This window comes from Lemur catta, chromosome 22 (genome assembly GCF_020740605.2).
Source record: "Lemur catta isolate mLemCat1 chromosome 22, mLemCat1.pri, whole genome shotgun sequence".
In the NCBI taxonomy this organism is placed as follows: Eukaryota; Metazoa; Chordata; class Mammalia; order Primates; family Lemuridae; genus Lemur; species Lemur catta.
Window position 1 is genome coordinate 5,398,486 of NC_059149.1, and position 6,809 is coordinate 5,405,294.

A 6,809-nucleotide genomic window follows, 5' to 3' on the forward strand; every position below is an offset into this window, starting at 1 on the left:
GATTTACAGTATACCCATAGGGCTTGGCCCTCTTCTTAAAATTTTGGAAATTTGAAAGGAAACACTCAAGAGAGGTACAAATTTCACATGACCCAGCTTGGCCCATGGTACCAGGTGTAGCAACTTTAACACGAATAGCAGTTTTTGTAGAAGTTTCTGAAGACACAGTACCAACTGTAACCAGAAGGCCTGTAAAAGACAGTCAGACAAACAGAAATTAGTAAGTCATTTCTAGATGGGAGCCCAGTGTGTGTGTAGACACAGAAGAGTTCCCAGTATAAACCCTAGTAAGAGAGTTTGCGTAGTGACAGTCGGAAGGTTCGTGACCTGTCCTTCTTCCCCATATAATGCAATGAAGGCTTCCCAGCCACCACTCTCTGCCAGCCAGGGAGTTCGTCAAACTTTTTAAAAGTCCAGCATCCATCCCTGTATGAATTCTCTGCCAAAGTTTTGTCCTCCATCAGCATACTGGATGCATAATGTTGTTCCTAGAACAAAGAAGCCCACCACTCTACCCCAGTTTACCTTATCCCTGAAAAGTTCCTCGGCTATGCGGGTAAATCATGGCCGTGTCACGACTGGTGAAGTATGTAGTCTTATCAGCAGGTCTCTTAAAACAGGCCAACACTGTGACTCGAGCACGTCCCCCGCCGTTTGCATTGCCCTCAGCAGGGGAGTATCAGAGTGAGGTCCTAATGGGACAGCATATTCCACCTGTCTCATGTTGTAGTCCAGGAAGCTCTTTACTAGGTCATACATTTGGTTTCTTTGATTAGCCATTTCCTACTCCTGTGGTGGCAATTTCACTAGAAGAGGTACCCCCTTGCGTTCATGAATCCACTGAAGATGATACATAAGTCCTTCTGCCAAAAGCCATCTTTGGCAAGGCCGGCATCAATCACAACTAACAGACCCCGGGCTGGGTTCAGTTGGCTGCCCTCTCTGGACATAAGGTCTCAGATCATTAGCTGGATCCCGGCCAGGTTCTACAGTTAATTCCTCAAAACCTATGATGGAAGGGAAAGAAATCTAGGAAAAATATCTTCCTGGAAAGGAAAAATACATTAAAAACAACGTCTGATTGGAACAGTCACTTTGAAAGAGAAAAAGAACACTGGCCCAGTTATAATTTAAAATATATACACAGGCAGGACCTTCGGGCAGTTTGCACAGTGAATTTTTATAACCCATAAGTAACAGACTGGAACGGCGACAGAGAAAAATTAGTGGATTTACTGACTAGGAGGAGAAGGAGACAAATGAGAGTTGTTGCTAGGTGAAATAGGTGCCAACGAGGCAGCAACCAGCAAAAATTTGTTTTCCACAGTTGCTTCTTGTTACAATAAGGGCAACACTTTTTATCAGATTCCAATTTAAACTTCCCCAGCACAGAGATTTTGGGCATGATTTGGTGTACACTCCTTCATGCCATAACGTTTTCTTACAATGACAAGACACAGAGACACAGGGACACAGATTTTTCACATAGGGTGGGATGGATCGGACCCGCAGAAACACTAGAGATATCCATAGGAATGACAAGAATTATGAAGAATTCACAGGGGAATTCACAGGGGAAGTCAAACAAACAATCCAGTGCGCTCCAATGCGCACCCAGCCACAATGACCTGTAACCCTTGCTGGGGTATTAGGAGCGGTACTCCCACACTCAAGAAGCTTGATGAGATTTCTCGGCCTTCCTTGGAGTGTAACAAATGTAACTGGCAGTCAGGACAATAGGCCGGCCTAAAGGAATACCAGTGACTCACTGTCGGAGTCTGCCATGGTCCTTCGTTAAAAACAATCTCTGTGGGCAGTTGCTTTTTTTTAATTTTTATTTTTACTTATTTTTTCTTTTTTTGAGACAGAGTCTCGCTCTGTTGCCCAGGCTAGAGTGCCATGGCGTCAAGCTCACAGCAACCTCAAACTCCTGGGCTCAAGCAATCCTTCTGCCTCAGTCTCCTGAGTAGCTGGGACTACAGGCATGCGCCACCATGCCCAGCTAATTTTTTTCTATATATATATAATTTTAGCTGTCCAGATCATTTCTTTCTATTTTTAGTAGAGATGCGGTCTCGCTCTTGCTCAGGCTGGTCTCGAACTCCTGACCTCAAGCGATCCACCCACCTCGGCCTCCCAGAGTGCTAGGATTACAGGCGTGAGCCACCACGCCCGGCCTCTGTGGGCAGTTCCTTATAGCCCGTGGGTAACAGATCAAGACACACTCAAATAGACAACATGTGGCCGCACAGCCATCACAGACGTACAAACACCAAACACACAGACATACAACACTACAAAGACGAAGGTGGGGTATGCTTTCAGATGTCCGCCTGGCTGCTCCCCTCGCGGAGATTTAGGGCGTCTTGGCTAAGGTGTACCCGTATAACCCCCGGGCTCGGTCCCCCTCTCGCTGACGAGGAGAGACGGAATCACCGTTATGCCGTATGATGTCGCCACAGAACTGCAGGTGAGGGCTCATTCACGTTCCGTGGCCTTTTTGGCCATGGAGCGGCCATTCACACATACATTCGGTTCCTCATTTACACCACGATACATAAAACGAAAAACACAACCCTCCCAGGTGCAGATATTTCTGCTTTCCTGAACTCCAGATGACGTCTCATTGGAGTTAATTCCTGGGAGTTAGGCTACGTCCAGCTTTCACAGGAATTTCAGACTATCGGGCCCTCCAGACAGACAGACAAGACAAGGTGACTCACCTTTCGCCAACTGTTGACTAATTTGAGGTGTCTGTGGGCCTTGCAGGAGCCAGCAATGCCCTGGAGCTGAGGCGGGTCTGTCAGGAGCTCCCTTCTAGGGCAGGCTCAGCCTCTGCGATCCCACCAGACACCAGTGGTTGAAATCTCGCTGGGGCCTCCAAACGTTATGGACCAGAGCGAGAAAGTCAGCCACGAAAGACTGATTGAAATTTAGTGAGTCTTTATCAGCTGGCCAGCCGCACGCTCTCCGGCAGGGAATCCCACCGAGCTCGGAGTGCGGCCCTGAGCACAGGTTTTGTGACACTTACATATTTTTTACCATTATACCATACGGAACATTAAACATATATACCTTGGGACATCTTAGGCAACAATTTTCAGCTTCAAGATTATGAGATCATTTAAAGGCCCTCTGGTCCTATTTGATTAACTATTTTAAACAATCGAGTAAAAAGTAAGCAGGTTTACAGAAGCAGATAGCATCAGTTAGAACAAAGTATAATTTCCTACAACCTAAATAAGCATTGTAAAATTTAACTGCATATAGCTGGGCAGTATTTGCTAAATCGACTCCCCCTTCCCTTGGACCTAGGACCTGCCTTAAGTCACTGTGATTATTCACCCATTGTACTATGCTAGCAGATAATCACCAACACAATCAATAATCATGAGACCTTCTTTCTTTCCTCTGCATCTGGGGTGGACTCTGGCCTTCCGCCTGACTGGAGAGACCAGAATTTATGTCTGCTTATCACAGGCTCCGGGTCATGATCCTCAAATTTGACTCAGAGTAAAAACTCTTTAAAATTATTTTACAGTTTGGCTTTTTTTTCTGTTGACAAATCACAGCTGGCCCCCCAGAAGTGACAGCTCTCCATGCCTGTAAAGACAAGAAAAACTAGTAATGTAAAACTAAACTGAAGTTTCAGCCCCCGTGATTGGAGAACTTGAGAGATATGCTCTAAGCCCCGAGGTTAATTGTTCACCTCCTACCTACCTGGTGTTATGATGCCTTCTATCATTGAGTTTCTCAGGTCTGGGGAATTATATTAGCAGACAAAGGAGGTATGTGTTAGTATATTTTACTCAAGCAGGAAAAAAGTATTAAAGGAAATCCGAAGACGATCATAATCGCTCACATATATAGAGTTGCTTACTGAGTGCCAGGCACTGCCCTAAGCTCTGTCCTTAGATTTCCTTATGCAATACTCCGGGCAACCCCACAAATTAAACAAGACCATGTTGTTATTATCCCCATTTTGCAAATGGGGAAACTGAAGCACAGAGAGGAAAACCCTTTACCCTAAAATCACAGACCTGCTAAGCAAAAGAGCTGATGCTCAAACCCTAGCAGCTGGTGCCTGCACCCACATTCTTAACATGCGGTTTACAAGAAGCATGTTAAGAGGTTCAGAAGGAGGCAAACTGGATTTTGAATGCAGGTACTGCTATTGACTACCTCTGAGGCAACAGGGCCAGTTACTCAACCACTTCAAGCATCCATTTCCTCTTTTTGAAATGTAGGCAATATTAGGTAAATTGCATGAAATTGTCATATTCTAGAAATCAAAAACCGTCAGAACATCGGTGACAAAGATCCGATTTCCTCTGGTTCAGCCTAACAGCAGGAGGGCAGGAGGGCACACACGTCACAGAAAGGAGCCGTCCCAGAGTTGTTGGGAGGGGCAAATGGGGCTATGACAGGAGCAGTGCCTGACTGGTGACAATCCTGTCTGAACAGAGCCCAGGTGATGAAGTTAACTCTTAGGAACATCTGTCCACCCAAACATCTGGGTCAGTGGTGCCCAGGGCTGTGCTGGGCACTCATGCTCCTTTGTATTTCTCTCGTGACAGCTAAATAGCACACTCAGTCTTAAAGCCGGAAGAAAAGGGAACATGAGTAAATATAATAGTTGTAAAGCTTAGAATAGTGCCCGGCATAGTCTAAGCACCATTTAAATGTTTAATAAATAAATTTTATTTTATTTTATTTTATTTTAGATAGTCTTGCTCTGTTGCCCTGGCTAAAGTGCACTGGTGTCATCATAGCTCACAGCAACCTCAAACTCCTGGGCTCAAGCAATCCTCTTGCCTCAGCCTCCCAAGTAGCTGGGACTACAGGTGCGCACCACCACACCTGGCTGATATTTCCATTTTTAGTAGAGACGGGGTCTCAGTCTTGCTCAGGCTGGCTCAAATTCCTGAACTCAAGGGATCCTCCCACCTGGGCCTCCCAGAGTCCTGGGATTACAGGCGTGACCTGTAAGAGCAAAGGTAACTCCATGACAGGCTAGGCTTCCTGGAATAGGCCTAAGTTTCAGTTTCCCCAGCACGGGCCCTCCCCTTCCCTGAAATTACGCCAATGACCACCGGAGGATCTCGAGAGTTGGAGCTGACCAATCAGGAGTTAATGCGACCATGGAACTGACCAATCAGGAGCTGACACGGTCAGCCAGTCTTGAAGGAACAAATGAACTGACGGAGGGAGGGGGCATGGTGAGCCCAGCGTATGTAGCCCACTGGAAAGTATAAAAGCTTAGTTTTACCCCAGGGCGGGGTCCTAGTTCGTGGAGAAGCCACTGCGTTGGTGCTCTGGGACTTGGACCCTAGCTCGAGCTAGCCAGTAAACTCCTTTGCCTTTTGCAGCCTCGGTGACTCTGCCTCTCTGTTTCTGGGGCTGAGGGAAACCGGTTGTAACATTTTGGTGGCTCATCCAGGATCCCAAAACCCCCGGAACGGAATCCAGACCCGAGGAGGAGTTGGAACTCTGAAAATCCATACGGTGCAGGTAACTAGGCCCTGGGAAGTGACTGGCAGAAGGCCTAGGCGGACGCGCTGCCGGGTCGCTGGTCGGGAGCAGAGGGAGACGTCCCTCGCCCCCTCGATAGGTTTCCGGCGCGGGCCCGATAGAGTCTGTTTGGGAGGGAAACCAAGTTGGCCACAGGGCCAAGAATCAGGGATTTGTGAAACGTCTTGTCGTCATTGATCCGTTTTATTGTCTTGTTGCCATCTTCGTTCCGTATTTGAGTTTTTGGTGTCAGTTTGTCACTCACCTCGTCGCTTTTGTCCGTGTTTTATGTTTCTTCTTCATTCATAGGACTGCGAACTTGATCCGATGTGCAGAGAGATGATTCCGGGTCCCGAAAATTCCTTGATTAATGACAGGGTTAGATGTCCAATATTCTAACTCTTTTTACATTCGCGGGAATGGGACAGACTCAGATGACGCCTCTGTCTATTCTCATAGATCATTTTAAAGAAGTCAGGGATCGGGCTCATAACCTCTCTGTAGAAATCAAGAAAGGCAAATTTATTAAGTTTTGTGAGTCCGAGTGGCCAACCATCGGGGTTGGGTGGCCCTGGGATGGAACATTCGATCTTAATATTATTTGTAAGGTGAAAAAATTTGTTTTCAATAAAGGGTCCCATGGCCGCCCTGACGAGATCCTGTACATCATTGTCTCGCAGGACTTAGTCCAGGATCCCCCCACCCTGGTTGAGGAAGATCCTGCCCCCAACAGGACACAGCAAGATCATGGTAGCGAAGGGGGCCAGGAAAGAAGGAGAGTCCAAATCGGGGCCCACAAATGGCGCTCCTTTGGGCCCGCCCCCTGTTCTTCCGGATTCCACTCCATATCCTGACCTAATAGATCAGGAATGAAATCCGCCCTCTCCTTATAACACCACTGCATCCCCAGCCCCAGCTGCTGCAGCTCCTCGGGTGGATGGCCTGGCGTACGGGACCCAGCAAGCGGGCCACTAGGACACCAGACCCAGAACCAGTAATGGCTCTCCCCCTGCATGCAATAGGGCCCCCGCGAGCAGATGGGGAGCAGGCTTACCAATATTGGCCATTCTCGACTAGTGATCTCTATAACTGGAAGTCTCAAAACACTAACTTCTCGGAGAACCCTAAAGATCTGATTAACCTCTTAGATTCTGTTCTGTTTACTCACCAGCCCACCTGGGACGATTGTCAGCAACTACTAAAAGTTCTCTCCACCACTGAAGAGAGGGAAAGAATACAGGGGGAAGCACGGAAACTGGTTCCAGGAGACGACGGCAGACCCACCGCTAACCCAGGGA